Source organism: Lepidochelys kempii, chromosome 1 (assembly GCF_965140265.1).
Source record: "Lepidochelys kempii isolate rLepKem1 chromosome 1, rLepKem1.hap2, whole genome shotgun sequence".
Classification (NCBI taxonomy): domain Eukaryota; kingdom Metazoa; phylum Chordata; order Testudines; family Cheloniidae; genus Lepidochelys; species Lepidochelys kempii.
The window spans coordinates 143622186-143643303 of NC_133256.1; positions in this window are offsets into that span (position 1 = coordinate 143622186).

Consider the following 21118-nt stretch of genomic DNA (forward strand, 5'->3'; position numbering starts at 1 on the left):
GTCTGCTTCCATCCATTCCTCCATGTAGAAGCAGTCCTATGGAGCAATCCTATCTTTAAAATAGGTGGCAAAACCTCGATGTGGAGGGATTGGATGGACAGAGGAATTATGATAATGATAAATTTAAACCATTTGTAGATTTTCAGTAACAATATGCAGATATCTCCAGTTAATCATTTACTAACAAATGTATTTGGATCGGATGCATTGGGAGCTCCTGAATCTCCAGAACTTTTATTATTTTGGAGGAAGTTTCCTGGATTTACTAGCCAGTGGGATCCTTTTAATTTTCTGGCCCTAAAAACATGCCAAAGATTGATAATATGAGAGTTGGTTGGAAGAGAGCGCTGGATATGCAACTCCCTCTGCCCCAATGGAATACACGTTTCTAATGTTAAAAAAGCAACAGTAGACCAGAGACTATGGCTTATTCACCAAAAGGCACTTTTTCAAATATACTGGTCCTCACATAGGCTAATGGTAATAGGACTCATAAATGCTAACTGTTGTTGGAAATATAACTCCCTTGGTGCTACATTAGCTCATGTATTTTGGGAGTGCCTAGTATCAAGAATTTCTGGTATGAGGTGGGTCAAAGGCCCAATTTGAAATCGAATGCTAAATTGGAGCCCTCCCCCTTAAGTTTAATTCTTGGATATATTCCTGATAGGTAGCGATTACCCGGTAACAAGGCAGTGTGGTTCCAACATGCAGCTTTGGTTGCTAAACAATTAATCCTGCAAAAATAGAAGTTCAATCCCCAGCAAATATTGATGCCTGGCTCAGTGTGATCTCACAGCTAATGAACAACTGAAACTCCGCAGAAAGGAAATGCCCAAAAAATTCAAAGCAAATTGGGCTAACTTTTTAGAGGTATGTGATTAATATAGATCCTGAAGATAGGTATGTTACTTCCTCTCCACGTGCTTTATCCTAACCCTCTTTATTTGCTTTGTGATGAATCTGGATTTTGGTATATTTTAGAAAATTAATAAAAATGTAAATATTAAGTGACTGGAAGTTCATATATTTATTACCAAACCAATCTTGTCTGAGTCAAAAGTGAGTAGGCAGAGAGACTCACATATGTATGTCTTATAGAAGATGAGAATTTTATTAGTAAGTTCAATTTCTGAGACATGACATTTAACTGAGTAGGTAAGCACAGATAATGTCATGAAGACTAAACAATAGTAAAGGACAATTCTGGCCCTGCCCTCCCTTCCATAGGTGCCAAATAATAAGCAATGAAAATGGTAGAGTCTACAATTCAGCAGATAGGCAGGAAACAAAGATCTCATGCAGTAGGCATCCATACACCTGCCACTTGTTTATCTATGGACTGTGGGGCTCCCATATCTTAGGTTATGTCTACACTAGTGAGTGCACATGTGTCCATACATGTGGTTGTGCTATAACTCCTGTTGCACACCTAAACCCCACAAACACATGTCTGATGCTGAGTAGAGGGAAAGTAAGCTAGTACACCTGATGTTGCACCGCCGACCGGAGCCTCCAGGGTCCCTTTTCGAGGCGTTCTGGTTGAAAACCAGATGCCTGGCAACCCTACTAGATACCCAGCTGGTATCAATTACAGATCTCTGTAGCTTATACCAGTTGAGGATCTAGCCCCTGGAATAAAATTGCATCACTGATTGTTACAGAGGGAGAAATTTGCATAGAGTAGCAAATTACACAGTAGGTACACCTGCTGGACCTTTGCCACAGAAAAGGAGAAAAAGACCCTCTGAAATACAGAGTAGTTTTTTTTTCTTCTTCAGGATATTCTGCTGTTCCTTATGCATTAAGGATAGAAATATTTTGTTTACTTTAGAATAACACTCCAGCAAAATTTGAATTGGAATGAAGTGGTATGAAAAGTCTCCAAATATGGTCTTCCACTGATGTCAGGGTAATTTTAACTTTGTTGTGAAGCTTAGTAGAAATGGATTGTAGAAGGGTGTTATTTTAAGACTTGTTCTTACTCTTGGTTGTTTCATTTCTATCATTTTTAAAATTCTCTTATTCTCATGAACAAGAGAAATAAGCCCACCTACCCAACAAAATGAATGAAAATCTTATTATTACCTTACTCATGTTGAACAATACTTAACTCCACACAAAAAACCCCAACTGTTTAATCAATTCATAGAGGAAGTTGCTACTCGAAATGAGTAAGGACGATAGCCTGTAACCCAGTTGTACAAGATATTTTTGTAGCTTGAGGCAATAAGAACATAAGAATGGCCACACTGGGTCAGAACAATGGTATATCTAGCCCAATATCATGTTTCTGACCGTGGCCAGTGGCAGTTGCTTGTGACAGAGGTTTAAGGACACCCAGAGAATGAGGTTGAACCACTGACCATTCCAGTTAATAGCCATTGATATACCTATCCTTCATGATTTTATCTAATTCTGAGGCCATCTGATACCTGGACTTAATCTTAGAATAATTAAATGGGTGAAAGAAAACCAGAATATGCACCAAATTTGGGGAGAAAGCCCCCAAATTAGTGGCCATTGAAAGAATACACAGCGTAAGTGTATTCCAACAAGTATCTTAACCAATAAGAGTGTTTGATTCAAGCAAACACTCCCATTGGTGGTTAGAGATTTGAATTCTTATTTGTGCACTCTTGTTGGTTACTGGAGTTGTGGTGCCCAATCCTAAAAAGTGCAGCTGACTGGATTTTTTTTTAACTTTTTCAGTTGTCACAAACAAATAGTAGAAAGTAGCTATAGAAACTGTCAAAATTATTGCAATTTGCAGCTCCTTTATCACAACTTGAATGATTTCTAGAAGCCACAAGGTAGCAGGAAACATGTAGATCTTGCTGTGACAAATAGGGCAAGTTTCCTGCAATATCCTTGAAAGACTGCCTTGTATTAATTTAATATATTATTATGGGCCCAGATTGTATGTAACCTCTCTAATGGGGAAATGTTACAGATGTAAAACCTGTGAATTCAAAAGATTATATTGCAAATGTGCCACACAAGTATGGATTTTTGGGACAATAAGTGTTAGGTGGATTTACTGGAATATCCCTAAGGAGAGGTTAATACAAATTATCCAACTCTGATTATGCAAAAACCTAGCCTTTTGAAGCCATGTTCAGGAGAGGGTGATAGTCTGCTGATTATCTGTTACAGAAGGCCAAGATGAAAGGCCTGAATTGTATAAAGAAATAGCTGATCTGCCCAGCCTTGGTTCTCGTTCTGGATCTCAGAGGGATAAATTTGTAACAGGGAAAACCCAATTGTGGCTTTTGAAGGACTAAAACCTGCCAGAGCCCTAGGCTGGAGTTGTGAGGGTGACATAGGCTTTCTAGTCTGCATTTATTGTTTTAATGTATTTTCTGTGTAATGCTTTCACCTTAAGAATAAATATGCTTCATTAGAAGGAGCTTTGTGGTAACATAACTGTGGACAATGCACTGGTCATAAACCCTTGGAGAGAAAGCAAAGGTCAAGCACTGTCCTGTTTAAGCAGTCTGGCTGGCTGAAGATATCATAGGGTAAGGCAGGGAGTTGTTCAACCTTAAAAACCCCAGTCAGAAGGGAGTGACATTGGGGTTTCCACCCAGGAAAGAGGCTGGAAGCCTTCAAATTGTAGCCCATAAGATTAGTCTGCTAGCTTGCTATATTGCATAATGTGTTTTCTTCATTAGTTTGATTGATGATATTTTTATTTTCATGGGTTTTGTTTATGTTGAATTCCAGTATATGTTACTCATAATAGTTGGCTACTATGTATCCTGTATGATTAGCTAGAGCAAGTTAGCATAAGTGTTTGTAACCTTTGGCATAGATAAATGGACTACCAGTTACCTCTTTTTACTTTGGAGAACTGAATGGGGAACCAAACAAAGGACTGAATGTGTTCACCATAAGTCTGGAACAGACTGGTAACTGCAAGGTACACTGCAGAACATGGAAGTCAAGATTTAGGCCAAAGGTAACAGTTTTGGGGATGTTTCAGAGTAGCAGCTGTGTTAGTCTGTATCCGCAAAAAGAAAAGGAGTACTTGTGGCACCTTAGAGACTAACCAATTTATTTGAGCATAAGCTTTCGTGAGCTACAGCTCACTTCATCGGATGCATTCAGTGGAAAATACAATGGGGAGATTTATATACATAGAGAACATGAAACAATGGGTGTTACCATACACACTGTAACGAGAGTGTTTTGGGAATATGTCACAATATGTTAGCCTATAGAGTAAGTGTACCCGAAGATTTATCGGGGTGAGGAAATAAGATTTGGGCATGGTAGTTTGGGCCCTCATTAAGGCAATGCCAGGACTTGATAAGAAGGCAAACAACCATGCAGGGTGGTCACTCTTTCCTATCTTCTATTAAGCTATCAGCTCAGCTTTGCAATACAGCTTAGCTACTCAAGACTCAAACCTGATCTCTACCAATTTGGGGAGCGTGGACCATCGAATCCATTGGGCAAGCCAGAGACAAGGCTCATCCTCTGTCTCCTGCTACCAGGTCTGCAGGGAAGGGTGTGAGTATGCTAGTTTAAATAGTCTTTTAGTATAGAGATGTTACCATCAGGGACCAGAGAATAGTATTACTTCTTTGAGACTCTGTGTATTATATCTTTTATTATTATTTCATACATTTTAATAAAGATCTTAATATTTTGATATTGTCCTCAGTATAAGTGTCCTTGCCACACAACCCATGGGTCCGCTCACGATGTTGAATCTTCTGAGTTTTCTAACCTGGTAGCCTGAATTGAGACAAGAACCCATCAATTCAGGTCAACAAAATGGATGCCCTTGGTTGACAAGGGAGGGTGAAAATAGGGGCAGTTGCCATGAAACTCGTGACACATGCACCTGTGTTAGAAGTAAATAAATGTATTTCAGATTTAGATAAAACTACACCTGTAATAAGGTGAGCAACTTTGACTTCATTTCCTTCTAAGTGGGAGGTCTGAATGGATGAGACTAGAAGGAAATCAAACAAAAGGTGTCTAAGGTGAGGATGGGTAAATGGATTAAAATCACGGCAAGGGGCACGTGACAGAGTGTTAGCTGTAACACCCTGATCACTGCCGTTATTGCTGCATAGAAAAGGCTGCAGGCTCAGCCAGAAGTAGTTAATCACTTTCTGTTTGGGGATTAGGGGCACCTTGGTGGTAATTACCAGGGTTGTGGTGCAACTGGGAGGATGGAAGTGGAAGGAACAGGAGGTGGGGAGCAGCTACAGCTGTGGCTGTTTAGGGGGTGAGTTGTATGAAGGAGAAAAGCTGTGCGGAAAGCCCCTGTGGGAATATGCCTGTGTCATGTTCTGTTTGCAAAAGCACTGTAGAATAAAAGATACATGGGATGAAAGGCAAACAGCTTGGGTGCGTTTATGATTGTGAGATGACAGAAGCCTGCTAAGCAAAGCAGTACACTGGGTAACTGAGGGAGCACCTTGTGAAAGGAAGGTTTTTTTTTTAATAACAAAGAGGGCTGTTCAGGGGAGTAGGGCAAAAAGGACAGTTTGCCCCAGGCTACCAGTTTGAGAGGGCCCCCAAACCCTTCACAAACAGGTGTTGTGACCCTGTTCACTGGGTTGCAGTGCTACTCCCTGAAAGTTGGCCTGGCAGCTCCTCTGTCATGGCAGACACTAGGTTCAAAGCTGATCGGGGCTGTGACCCTGCAGGCTAGGTTCCAATACCTAGAGCGGGGAACCAGTCCTATCCCTGCAGAACAGGAGCCAAGCTGTCACTGTAGGATGAGTGCAGTGTGAGCTTGCTCTCCAACCTCTATGCCCACTGTGGCCTCCTCTCTGTGGTAATTTTTTTTGGAATGGTGGGAGTTCTCAGTTTCAGAGTTTTGCCCCAGCTCCCAAAAATCTCTGATAACAGGATCCATCTTTCATACAATATCAGGGTTGGAAGGGACCTCAGGAGGTCATCTAGTCCAACCCCTGCTCAAAGCAGGACTAGTCCCCAGTTAGGTTTGCCCCCTCAAGGATTGAACTCACAACCCTCGGTTTAGCAGGCCAATGGTCAAACCACTGAGCTATCGCTATCCCCCTCGCCCTATCTTTAACAAGGCAGCTCTTAAAAGGATTATTTTAAGAATTTATGCTGGCATCAACTATTTTGGGTTTGTAGGTCTGTGGTGCCAGGATGTGGTGTTTCCCCAAAGTAACAGAGTGTAATGGATAAATCCCAGAGGTGGGAGATATTAGGCCATAAATTTTATTCAAATCTTTGCCACTGACTATCCTTAATTTTTTTTGCATTTTATAAATATTAAGCTATAAAGTTGGTAACGTTCATTGCCCCCATTTTACGTATTGAAAAACTAAAGTACCTAGAAGCTAACAGTGGGATTTTCAAAGGTGCCTAACTCCCAAAGTGCTTTTGAAAATACCACTATAATTGTCTTATACCACAGAAGAAGTCAGAGGATGAAGTCCTGGCCCAACTGAACTCAATGGCAAAAAACCCTATTAACTTCTATGGGGCTAGGATTTCACTCAGCCTGAGATCCAGATTGGAATTTACACCTTCTAACTGCCAGGCCTTGGTCTGCTACACTTCTTAGAGGATGCCCTTGCTAAAAGTAGACTTTTTAAAATTATCTTTTATTTCTATCTTTAAAATGAACCAGTAATAGTCACTACAGAAAAAAAATTGAAAATATACACAACTGAAGATGTCTGTCTGCAGTCACAGCAGGCAGGAAGATCAGCACAGTAATAATTGTATCATTACTCTCCTCATGTTACAGATTAAGAAATGGAGGTTCAGAAGGGTTAAGTGATTTACCCCAGAGGTACTGTGGTCTGAGTAGACTTAAGTGTTGGATTTAGGACACGTCAGTGCTAATCTTGGTTCTGGTAGCAAGTTGGTTGTGAAGTTGGGCATGTCACAGGCCCCTCACCAATCCTCAGTTTATCCATGTGTGAAATGATAATATGTTAATTAGTAAAAAGAAAAGGAGTACTTGTGGCACCTTAGAGACTAATCAATTTATTTGAGCATAAGCTTTCGTGAGCTACATCCAATGAAGTGAGCTGTAGCTCACGAAAGCTTATGTTCAAATAAATTGGTTAGTCTCTAAGGTGCCACAAATACTCCTTTTCTTTTTGCGAATACCGACTAACATGGCTGCTACTCTGAAACATGTTAATTAGTGTAAGGCGCATAATGTAAATACAACATATTAAGGCAAATGAAGAGCAAGGGGGGGACTAGAACTCAGACTCCGCTAGCTCCCACTCCTGTGCTTACTCTGCGCCCTCACACAGAATTTTAGTGGAAAGAGGAGGCACCTGTTCTGCCAAAATTCACAACTGCAAACTGTAATGAGACAGAGGCATTATGCAGCTTCACAGGTGAATGTATGTACTAGAAGTGGCTTTTCACCTGCATTGCGGTGATTAAGACTTTGAATATGAACAACACGTACATTTTAAGGGGGGGAAGCAAAATTACATAAACCAAATTAGCAAAATAGAGAGATTGGTGACATTTTTGCAAAATTTGTGCAGCTCTAAGAGCAACTCTATATTTAGTGGTTAGTTTAATGCTATACTTTGTTATATAACTCTTTCTATTATTTCAAGGACCTTTTGGTGGCTGTATATACTCTGTACAGAGATACAACCAACTCTTGATGTCAATAATGCTCTGTTCGGGGTACAATATTGAACAGTATCACACAGTAATATTTTCAGATATATTAATCAAGTTTCACCTAGGGAGAACAGTTCACTATGGCAGGAGGTGGGGATGGGAGAAGGTTGGGAGCCAAGATGATGTATATAAACAGCATCATAAAATAATATTATATACATTGTCCTCTCTACTAATTGCCATCATAAATAGACAGGGAAATGTACTTCTTTTAAACTGTGATTCAACTCAGTTAGTAAATCTGGAGTGAAATGCATGTGGGGAATTTTTCTTCAAAACTGTTAGTATGAAGGATGGAAATAAAATCTTTAAAAAGGTCATTAGGCTATTTGTAAGTATCTTGATGAATATGTAATGAATCTGCATGCATATTAAAGTCATAATTGAGTGACAGCACAAGTTGTTTACAAAGCCACACAGCTTGGTGGTCTAGCTACTAAAAAGACTGCTCTGCATGTATTTGACAGACACATAACTTGTTTCTACATTTGAATACAAAAACATCAAAAGAAACCAAGAGATGCTGGGGGAGCTTTGTCCTGGAATGATAGCAACTGAAAAAATAGGAATTCCCAAACTCGTAGTCACTAAATTGTTCTAACATTAAAAACAAAACAAAACAAAACAAAAAAAAACCCCACAAAACCCTGATGTTACCCAGACCAATGCAGGAAGCTACAGAAATAAATCTGTGTTTTCGAACTGGTGGCGTGAGCTGTGTTGCCCAGCAAAGTTAATTATTTATTAAAGATAATTAGACTTCTAAATAGCTTCTTTCTGTGATGGATAGGGGTTTCAAGAACTAAGAAGTTATGTTATATGTTGTGATATTTTACTAGTGGATTAAATTAGCTTGCAGGGAAAAAGTGAAAAAATAGTAAATTCACAAAGTTGACAAAACTTGTGTCATTTTTTTTGAAGAAACTCAACACTTGATCCAAAGCCCATTGAAGTAAATGGGAATCTTTCCATTGGCTTCAATAGGTTTTGGACCAGAACATAAATATTTGCTCTAGTATCTTCAAAAAGCTGTGAAGCACAAATTTAATTAGTGGTACACACGGAAAGTCTGAATTACTTTAAGTATTGAGCCTTTTAGAAAGAACTAATTAAAATAAGTGTTTGAATCAGTTTTCTGTATGATAAAATTATGGTCATAAACATACAAATATAATCTATGTTTTTAATTAAAATTATACCTAATGAAGAAAGCAGTAACATGTACCTAATGAGTTGGCAGAATTTTAGGTATCTATGCATGACAGGTCTTCTTGAATATAGGTAACACTATGCCAGACCAACCCAACAGCATCTGTTTCCATTTTTATTATATTTCACAGGTTGGGGGAGAAGGAAATTCTTTTAATTACTTACTGCTTCCCCCCCCCCCCGCCACTCTCTCCCCCCCCTGCAACCAGGATGACAAAATTAACTATCTATCTTTTCATCTCTACTTTCTATAGGTGAAAACTTGGCCCTATTTAAGTCAGTGAGAGTTTTGCCATTGACTTCAATAGGGAAGAATTTCACCCAGTGATCCAATGATAATATAATAATACTTAGTTCTCATATAGCATTTTTTCAACAGTAGACCTCAATGCACTTTACAAAGGAGGTAAATATAATCATCCCTATTTTCAGATTGGGAAATTGAGGCGGAGAGGCACCATTGTTCAAAAAGATTACAGAAACTATGGTTCTAATCCCGCATATATTTACACATAATTGTAGTCCCACCACTAATGGGACTAAGTACATATGTAAAGCTAAGCATGTGTGTCATTGTAGGATCAGAGCTTGTATTTGGACAACAGAGAAGAAGGTACTTGATTATGCAGTTTTTACAGTCAATAGGATTTTCACCTGCATTAGGGTCCCAAGTCAATTCCCAATGAAGTAAATGGAAAAAAATCCCAATGACATCCCAAGAGTTGGATCAGAACCTAAGACTCCAGGGATGGATTGCAAGTGGGTGCTGAAGGCGACAATTAAAAAAAACAATCACCCCCCCCACCAAAAAAAGCATGTATGCCTGTTTTTTAAACTATCTAACTCAATTTCAGGACAGCACAGCTCTGAACCACTGAAGTGAAGGAGAGATTTTCTATTGTCTTCATTGGACACAAGATTGACCCCTTCTTCTTAGCATATGGTCAATGTGCGGCACATGAGCAGGATTCACCACTGATTTTGGTCTGCTGGGTAGATCATTAGCTTCCCCAGCAAGGGCCGGGTACTGATGGGGAGTGTGACGTGAACACTGATCAAGGCTCCACTTCAGCAAAGTACTTAAACATCTGCTTAACTTCAAGCATAAGCTTAAGTCACATTGAAATCATACTTCAAACCTAGGATGTATTGAGGACTCTGTTGGAATTGCAGGCTATTAACAGGTGTGTGTGTGTGTGACATGGTTGCGGGTCCTGCTTGCAGGCTTGAGGCTTCTGTAGGAAAGCGTGAAAGCAGAGTCAGTTTGCACACAGCCAACTAGAGTATATGAGGTGAGTTGGGGCTCTCTGATATAGGGAGCAGTCTGTTTTGTGTGGCTCTGATATAAGGTTCTTGTGCATTACTCTTCTGAATTCTCAGGAAAAAAAGTAGTGTTACATTGCAATCTTCCAGCAAAATTATTTTTTTTTATCTATTTCTCTACATGCCATAAAACACAACAATACTAGAAATCAATGAAACTTAAAGCAACAGTTAAGTGATTTACATTCTTTGCTGAATCAGGACCCATAGCAGGACTAGGAGCATCCATAATAATACATTTAAAAATGATTTAGGCAAGAAAATTTAGTGAAGAAAATGAGTAGTGATCTAGATAGAATATTAATTTAAACAGGTGATGGAGTTAAGATTCCTTCAGTTCTAATGTTTTCAAACACTGTCAGCTATTGACACTGTGACAAAGCTCTGTCCTTGCCTCCGTGGGTCCCGCGTTTCCTGGCGGATTTCGCTAGCCTCAGAGGCTCACTGTGACCCTCCACATAACACTTCTCTCTCTAGAGACAAGGGTCACAGTCTACTGAGCCATTTTCATCATACACCAGCAAGGGAGGTGAGGAGACGCTATTCTTCCTTGCACAGTCTCTGTTGTCTCCCAGTCTCAGTGGTTAATCAGGGGGCAAAGGTTGGGTGGGGGGAGCCTGGGCCCACCCTCTACTCTGGGCTCCAGCCCAGGGACCCTAATAGTATCAGCTATGGTAGCGGACCTTTTAGAAATATGGCATGTACAATTCCCTGGGCTACTTCCCCCACAGCAGCCCTCATTTCCTCAAGCTCCACTTCACCCTTACCTCAGGGCCTCCTTCCTTGTGCCTGATATGGTGTGTACCACTCAGTCTCTCCAACAGCACAACTTCCTCCCACAGCTCCTGACATGCACACCCACCTGAGTAACTGGGAGGCTTTTAACTAGTTTCAGCCAGCCCCGATTGGCTTCAGGTGTCCCAATCAACCTAGCCTTCTCCCTACCTTCTGGAAAGTTCTTAATTGGCCCCAGGTGTCTTAATTGACCTAGAGCAGCTGCCATTTCACTTATCCTGGTATCAAGGATTTGTTTAGCCTGGAGCTAATATATCTATCTCCCACTACTTTTCTATAGCCATTTGGCCTTGCCCTGTCACAACACATAATCCATTTTAATAAGACTTTGATAAATCGCATTGTCTTACAGACAGCACATAATGCATTTTTTTTGCAGGAGAATCTTGCTTAATAAGTGTTCAGACTTCAAGCATAAATTCATAGCTGTAGATCAAAGTATAACTTTTCTCATAAAATCTAGCAAAGTGAGTCATAGGTAAGGCTATGATTTAGTCACAGGAATTTTTAGTAAAAGTCACAGACAGGTCATGGACAATAAACAAAAATTCATGGCCTGTGACCTGTCCATGACTTGTACTATCAATACCCCTGACTAAATCTTAGTTGGGGGGGCCACTGCTCTTGGGGGAGCGCCTGGGGAGCTGCTCCTCTGGGGGGGCCAGTGCTTTGGGGGGGGGTGCCCGGAGCCAGCGCCACCAGCTGCCAGGGGCTGCTGAGCAGCAGTTGCTCTGGCTGCCCCGGGACCACCCACCCACCACTGCTTGGGACTGCTGCTCAGGCTGTCCCCGGGGTTGGCCGCTGCTCAGGCAGTCCCTGAGACCAACTGCCCAGGGACACCCAAACAACAGCCGGTGCTGCTGGCTCTGGGGCTTCTCCAGCATCGGCCAGTGTGGCTGTCCTCGGGGCTGCCTCAGCAGCTGTCACTGGGGCTAGTTGCTTGGGCAGACCTGGGGTCAGCCACGCTGGCTGCTGCTGAAGTCATGGAGCCCTAGTAGTAGGGTATATGTGGTTCCCAGCTGGAGGAGCCATGCTCACAATAGCTCTCCTCGAGCCAACATGCTAAAAATAGTAGCTATGGTAGCATGGATAGTTCCTCAGGTAGTTGCCCAAGTACATACCCTCAGGGGTCAGACAGGTTAGTACTCAGGGTGGCCAGCTGCTCCTGCCACTTGCCTGGGCTCATGCTACCATGGCTACATTGTGATTCTTAGTGCGCTAGCTTGGGGGGAGCTAGTGCAAATATGTCTAATTGGACTGTGAATCACCGCTACCCCATCATAAATAAAGGGAAGGGTAACCACCTTTCTGTATACAGTGCTATAAAATCCCTCCTGGTCAGAGGCAACATCCTGTTACCTGTAAAGGATTAAAAAGCTCAGCTAACCTGGCTGGCACTTGACCCAAAGGACCAATAAGGAAACAAAATACTTTCAAATCTTTGGGGGCGGGGGGTGGGGAGGGGAAAGGCTTTTGTTTGTGCTCTTTGTTTACGTGTTGTTCTCTCTTGGGACTGAGAGAGGCCAGACAAAAATCCATCTTCTCCAATCCATCCTAATCCAAGTCTCCAATATTGCAACCACTATAGGTAAGCCAGGCAAGGTGAATTAGTTTATCTCTTGTTTTATGTAAATTTTCCCTGTGTTAAGAGGGAGGTTTATTCCTGTTTTCTGTAACTTTAAGGTTTTGCCCAGAGGCTCTGTGTCTTAAATCTAAATACCCTGTAAAGTATTTTCCATTCTAATTTTACAGAGGTGATTCTTTTACCTTTTCTTTAATTAAAATTCTTCTTTTAAGAACCTAATTAATTTTTCATTGTTCTTAAGATCCAAGGGTTTGGGTCTGTGTTCACCTGTACAAATTGGTGAGGATTATTATCAAGCCTTCCCCAGGAAAGGGGGTGCAGGTCTTGGGGGGATATTTTGGGGGAAGACATCTCCAAGTGGGCTCTTTCCCTGTTCTTTGTTTAAAACGCTTGGTGGTGGCAGCATACTGTTCAAGGACAAGGCAAAGTTTGTACCTTGGGGAAGTTTTTAATCTAAGGTGGTAAAAATAAGCTTAGAGGGTCTTTCATGCGGGTCCCCCCATCTGTACCCTAGAGTTCAGCGTGGGGAAGGACCCTGAGAATCCCTGACTCCAATATACTACAAAGAAAAAATAAAGACTTGTGTGATGCTGCTTGTGTGACACATAGTGATGGAAATGAACAAGAATTGATGAGTCTTAAAATATTAGTGAGGATGCCATTTACTGAAATGGGAACAAAGTTAGCCAGATGTCTAAACAAGCAATATTTTATCATGCTTTGAAAAATTAATTTTCTTCAGCACTCAGACATTGTACTCAACCAAGCGGTAAATGTAGGTGATTTACAGTTTTTCCACAGGGTAATAATAATTACCCTTTTTGTCTCAGAAAAGAGTTGTTAAAATGACTTTTTTGCATGACAAATGGGAAACAGAGTATTGTGAACTAAGTTCAGCAGTAGCCAGTTTTGGAGGGCCAATAACTGACTTAAAATATAAGTTGCTAAGTACTGTAAATTAGGGATGTTGATTAATTGCAGTTAACTCACGCAATTAACTCAAAAAATTAACTGCAATTAAAAAATTAATTGTGATTAATCGCACTGTTAAACAATAGAATACCAATTCAAATTTATTGAATAATTTGGATGTTTTTCTACATTTTCAAATATATTGAATTCTATTACAACACAGAATACAAAGTATACAGCGCTCACTTTATATTACTTTTGATTACAAATATTTGCACTGGAAAAATGATAAACAAAAGAAATAGTATTTTTCAGTTCACCTCATACAAGTACTATAGTGCAATTTTTTATAGTGAAAATGTAACTTACAAATGTAGATTTTTTGTTACATAACTGCACTCAAAAACAAAACAATGCAAAACTTTAGAGCCTACAAGTCCACTCAGTCCTACTTCTTGTTCAGCCAATTGCTAAGACAAACAAGTTTGTTTACATTTACGAGAGATATTGCTGACTACTTCTTATTTACAACATCACCTGAAAGTGAGAACAGACGTTCACCTGGCATTTTTGTAGCTGGCGTTGCAAGATATTTATGTGTCAGATATGCTGAACATTCATATGCCCCTTCATGTTTCGGCCACCAATCCAGAGGACATGCTTCCATGCTGATGGTATTTGTTAAAAAAATAATGCATTAACTAAATTTGTGACTGAACTCCTTGGGGAAGAATTGTATGTCTCCTGCTCTGTTTTACCCGCATTCTGCCATAGATTTCATGTTATAGCAGTCTCAGATGATGACCCAGCACATTTGTTTTAAGAACACTTTCACAGCAGATTTGACAAAATACAAAGAAGGTACCAGTGTGAGATTTCTAATGATAGATACAGCACTCAACCCAAGATTTAAGAATCTGAAGTGCTTTTCAAAATCTGAGAGGGACAAGTTATAGAGAATGCTTTCAGATGTCTTAAAGGAGCAACACTCTGATGCAGAAACTACAGAATCCGAACCACCAAAAAAGAAAATCAACCTTCTCTGGTGGCATCTGACTCAGATGATGAAAATGAACATGTGTCAGTCTGCTATGCTTTGGATCGTTGTTGAACAGGGACCATCATCAGCATGGATGCATGTCTTCTGGAATGGTGGTTGAAGCATGAAGGGACATATTAATATTTAGCACATCTGGCACGTAAATATCTTGTGACGCCAGCTACAACAATGCCATGTGAATGCCTGTTCTCACTTTCAGGTGACATTGTAAACAAGAAGCGGGCAGCATTATTTCCTGAAAATGTAAACAAACTTGTTTGTCTGAGTGATTGGCTGAACAAGAAGTAGGACTGAGTAGATTTGTAGGTTCTAAAGTTTTACATTGTTTTATTTTTGAATGCAGTTATTTTTTGTACATTTTCTACATTTGTAAGTTCAACTTTCATGATAAAGAGATTGCACTACAGTACTTGTATTAGGTGAATTGAAATATACTATTTCTTTTGGGTTTTTTTATAGTGCAAATATTTGTAATAAAAAATAAATATAAAGTAAGCACTGTACACCCCTTGCATTCTGCATTGTAATTGAAATCAATATATTTGAAAATGTAGAAAACATCCACAAATATTTAAATAAATGGTATCCTATTATTGTATAACAGTGCGATTAATTGCGATTAATTTTTTTTAATCGCTTGAAGGCCCTTCTGCAAATACCTTTGTAATATTCCCCCAGGTAGCTGCAGAAATTAGTACAAGCCACGTAAATTGACTGACATATTTCTTGCAGTGTAGGTGTAGCTGTGTTACTCCCAGGATGTCAGAGAGATAAGGTGGGTGAGGTAATATATTTTATTGGACTAACTTCTGTTGGTGAGAGACACAAAATTTTGAGCTTCACAGAGTCTTTGGGTCTGCAAATTTTCTGACTCAGATAATTCGGCCTTTCAGAGTTACTTGAAGTCAAAAAGTATCTAATTACAAGAGTTTTCTTCACTAATTCAATAAGATTGAGGAAGGAGATAGCAGAGCTTCACATCATCTCAAGTCACTGACCATTGCCCAGTCAGTTCTATTTTAAGTTCCATTACTCATTTATTTTTTTTGTGGAGAAAAACATTGGCTATAGATATTACCAAGCCATTTATGACATTTGCCAGAAAAGTGTGGCCTAATTGTAGAAGATAACATTCTGTAAAAGTTAAATTTCCCTAATATTGCCCTGTACATCAGGGTAAGATTTTATCCCCCAAAACAGTTGAAGAAAATAAAAGAATAATAAAAAAGTCTAGAAAGTGAAACATCTTCCATTTTAGATAGACAAGGTAGGTGAGGTAATATCTTTTACTGGATCAACTTCTGATGGTGGAAGCTTCAAGCTACACAGAACTCTTCTTTAGGTCTGATGAAGGAAGAAGAGTGTCTATTTTAGATCCCAGTTTGATAACCTGTCATTAGACATAATATAAAGCCCTTCTGTTCCCTTTAGCAATAAGCTTGAATGATTTTCCCTCTTTTACAAATAGGATTGTCTCCAGTGCAATGCACTACAGTGTCTCTAATAATGAGTTAATAATAAATCCACTTAGCCATCTAAATAGCATTGCTGGTGTTTGCAAGCCCATTCACAATAGTTAGCTGGTATGAATAGGTGTTTACTACAGTACATTTCCAGGAGTGTGGTCCTTTGTTCTCTTCATGCTGCTTGCCTGCTCTATTCTGGCTGCTAAATGTTATTACTATGGTTGATGCTTATATGTAAAACTATTCTTTGATTAAAAGCAATTATATCTCAATACAACACATTTATCTGTAGTTATTATGCATTTCTGTAAACATTCAATGACTGAATGTTTGACTCCACTAGGGTGATGCCAATTAAGCAGGTTCTAAATATAATAGAAATGTCTGAAATATAATAAACTTGTCAATTGCATTTCAGCATGATAAAATATGGTGAATTATATTTTGTATTCTATGCCCAACCAACCATTTTATTATGGTCCTGTATATTATCTCCCATAAGGCTCAACTCGTAATTTTTCCATTGTTAGTAATTATTATTATTATTGTTTCTTAATTAAAGGAATTTACAGGAGAGGAGTGTGTTTGTTGGAACTACAAACTGTTACTTTAAGAGTGGGGGTATTTCATGGTCCTGCTTGCAAGCTAGGGGGCTCTGTAGGGAAGCATGCAATCAGAATCAGTTTGGAAAGAACCAGCCTAGAGCAAAGTGGGGTGAGTAATGCCCCTCTACCTTAGGGAGCAGCCTGCCTTCTCTCTTTCTGTTTTTGTTTACTGTGCTTTATTCTGGAGCCTAAAAATAAAAGCAGTGTTACATTGGAACCTTCCAACAAGAGTATTTGTTTTTTATCTAACTTCTCTGTGTGTATGCTGTGACCATAATAGCTTATAGTACCTCGTGCTACCACCCCTACATATTCTAGGCACTGAGCCTGAATCCTGCCTCTTGGAGTGCTTCTTTTTCATGGGATGAGCTGTCAGGGCTGGATTAATAAATAGGCACTATAGGTCTATGCTCATGGACTCACATGAACATCTGAGCTTTCATTTAAAAAATAGTAAGTTTCTAACTCAGAGTTGCATAGAAATGGGTGGGAAAAAGCTCAAGATGTTCCTTAACAATTCTGAGGGAAATCAGAGCCTTCTTTTCTCCAGCATTTAATCTGATATCTATCATAAACTCTACTTTTAATGATAAACAAAGAAACTTCATCTGGGGCAGGCTGTTGTTACTGCAGAAGCCAAAATGGCAACAATGATGAACAGTGGTCAGTCCAAATGAGAAGTTACAACAATACAGATCTAGCCTAGATTCAAACTAATCACTAGAGCTGGCTGGAAATTAGATTTCCTATTCTGTGGACAATTCAAAACAAAACAAAAGTTGTTCCAAAATGGAACAAAAATGAAATTTTGAGATTTCCTGAGGAAAGGGAATACTAAAATTTCATTTAGAAAAAAATGAAATGACATTTCATTTCTACATTTTTACAATGTTTTTGAGGCTCCATGAGCTGTCCAGATTTCTGGCAGCCTGTAGGGTGGGGAGCTGGGTGGCTTGAGGAGGTGGAAGTTGGACCAAGTTTTTGGGCTGTCAAGGAGCCAGAAGCCTAGAAGCCTTGGGATCCCCAATTCTGATCGCAGCCCACTTGGTTTGCTGTCCTGGAATTGGAGACCTCGAAACCCTGGGAGCCTGGACTGCTGAGGAGCCCTGAGCTTGGGAATTCAGGGTTCCCAGCAGCACCAGCAAGTAGGCTGTTAGGGAAGTGGGCCAGTGAGCTGGCAGTCAACCAGGATTCTGTTGGAATTTCATGAAAATCTCTTCTGCAGAATATTTTGATTTTGATGAATTGTTATTTGTCCATGGAAAAAATTCTATCAGAAAATTTCCAGTTCTACTGGTGTCCTAGTGGTGAAAGCATGTCTCGGCACATAACCAGTCCTCTGAACCAGTTTGACCCCTAGCAAGTGTTTCTTATTTAAGTGAGTTTGCTTCCCAAGCATTTGCTTCTGTCCATCTGATTCTTCCAACAGTTTGTAAATGTAAGGTTTTCTCATTAGTGTCCAGCTTTTTGCATGCCTTACGTTGGTAACAGCATTGTGAAAATATATTTTAACCCATATTGTTCCTCCTAGAAGTGGAGAATCTTCTGAAACTTCATGCTGCTAATCACGAAGGGGATTTCAGTGAGGTTCACTGCTGCTGGGAAGTGAGTTATGCTCTATGCTTCAAGATGATTCTGACAGGGAAATCTTGTTTTGAACGTCTGTGGAAGTGTTAGAACATACTGTTTCTGCTCCCTCAAAGAGCAACAATAATGAAGGACAAAATTATTTTAGAAACGAAGATATTCACATAAATTCAATTCCCTATTGAATTGCTGAAACCTATGCTTCATGGCTTATGAAACATTTGTGAATACTAAAAAAAAAAATCACAGTGAAAATTAACAGCATGTGCTGCAGGCAGTTCAAGAGCTGTATCTCTCTATCATTTCTATTTCCCCTCTGATATGCTCCCATTGTGCAGAAGGCTTTGTAATGAAACAAAGGATCCAAAGTTTGAGTGACATATCTCCTATCATATTTTTATCTATTATTCTGAGACCTGTTATCTTGAAGGAAAAGAACACATCATGTGTTGCATATAGTAAATATCATCATGTACCTTTTTTAGACTGTTTCAGTGACACAGTGTCTATTCCAATGGGGAAAATAGCTTAAATGCAATGTTGAGACTGAGATATCAAAAACCTAACAATGAGGAAATGCAAAGTTAAGAGTGGAAGTTCAACCTTAATTCTGCCCTTCTTGTGGTCATCCTTTAACATATGATTTTGCTTAAAACCACTGGAAATCATAGAGCTGGATGAACTATTTCTTTTTTTCCCCCTTTGGAATTTGCTTGCTTTTAAGTTCATTTGTAAAACTGGGGCAGTTATTGGATCAATAGTTGGAAACCTTGAACTCATTGGAACTGGAACTGGAACAGATCTCTGTTCCACTTTTAGAGGCAAAATTGAAGACACACAGAAATGGCTGCTTCCATTCCCATGTGCCCTGATTTATCATTATATGTATTTTGGGGGGGTTGGGTCAACCCAAATGGAAATATTGTGGTTTGTTGAACCAAATTGAAATATTTCATTTTCAGTGCAGCAGTTCAATCAGCGGGGAGACTGCTGTGCTTAAAGCTTTGGAAAGTCATCCTATCTACAATACCCCTTTCAGGTAGTTGAAAGCAGCTCTCAAATCCCTCCTCATTCTTCTCTTCTGCAGATTAAATAATCCCAGTTCCCTCAACCTCTCCTCATAAATCATGTGCTCCAGCCCCCTAATCATTTTTGTTGCCCTCTGCTTGACTCTTTCCAATTTTTCCAATGTCCTATTGGAAAAAAACACAATTTGGTGGTTTGTGTAGTATGATAAATCTGAGATACACAATACTGAAGAAAGCATGTAAGTCTTACTGTCAAGATTCAAAAAACACTGTTCTAACTCATGTTTTTGAAAACATTAGACAGTACATGGTAGAATGAAGGTGGTTGAAATTCAAGTAACATTATCTTTGAATTCAGGATTCAATTTGGGGGGAATATATATGGTGGATCCCCAAGCATATTTACATATACATTACATACATGTGTATAGGTATGTGTATAAATGTATTTATGTTTATGTGCTCTGAAAGGCTTCCAGTTCACTTTTTTCCCTCTTTCTCAGGCGCCCATGTGCACTGCTCACATACACACAGAGAAAGACAGATAAAACAAGGCAGGAAAGGGACAATAAGATTCAGGCATTTGGGGAACAGAGAGAGAGAAAAATATAGACAACAGACAAAAAGTGGTGGAAAGGAAAATGTGAGACAGAAAGAGAGGTGGGCAAAGAAATTAAGAAAAATAATGGGAGAATATGTGGAAGGCAAAGAAATGGAAGCAGAAAACAATATTATTAAAATTAGAATCAGAAATATAGGACTGGAAGGAACCTCAATAGGTCATCTAGTCTAGTCCCCTGCACTGAGGCAGGACTAAGTATTACCTAGATTCTAGACCTAAGAGATGTTGCCTAACCTGTACTTAAAAACCTCCACTAACAGAGATTCCACAACCTCCCTGGGTAATTTGTTCAGTGCTTAACTACTCTGACAGTTAGGATATTTTTTTTAAATGTCTAACCTAAATCTCTTGTGCTGCAATTTAAGTAAATTATTTCTTGTCCTGTCTAATGGATAAGGAGAACAATTTATCTCCTTCCTTTTTATAACAACCTTTTATGTGCTTGAAGACTGTTATCATGTCCCTGCTCAGTCTTGTCTTCTCCAGACTAAACAAACCCAGTTTTTTCAATCTTTCCTTTAAGTCATGTTTTCTAGCCCTTTAATAATTTTTGTTGTTCTCCTCTGAAATTCCTTCAGTTTGTCCACACCTTTCCCAAAGTGTGGTGCCGAGAACTGGACACAATACTTCAGTTGAGGACTTATCATTGTGGAGTAGAGTGGAAGAATTACTTCTTGTGTCTTGCTTACAACACTCCTGTCTAATACATTCCAGAATATTTTTTTTGCTACAGTATTACATTGTTGACTTATATTTAGTTTGTGATCCACTGTAATCCCATTTCATTTTCTGCTGTACTCCTTCTTTGGCAGTCATTTCCCATTTTGTATTTATGCAATTGATTATTCCTTCCTAAGTTTAGAACTTTGCATTCTTATTGAATTTCATCCTGTTTATTTTGACCATTTCTCCAGTTTGCCAAGATCATTTTGAATTCTAATCCTGTCCTCCAAAGCACTTGTAACCCCTCCCAGCTTGGTATCATCCACAAACTTTAAAGGTGTACTCTCTATACCATTATCCAAATACTTTATGAAATTATTAAATAGGACCAGACCCAGGACAGATCTCTGTGGGACCCCACTTGATATGCCCTTCCAGGTTGAATGTGATCCACTGAAAATTACTCTCTGAGTATGGTTTTTGAAGCAGTTGTGCACCTAACCTTATAGTTGGTTCGTGTAGGCTATATTTGCCTAATGTGTTTATGAGACGGTCATGTGAAACAGTATCAACAGCCTTACTAAAGTCAAGATATATCAGAACTACTGCT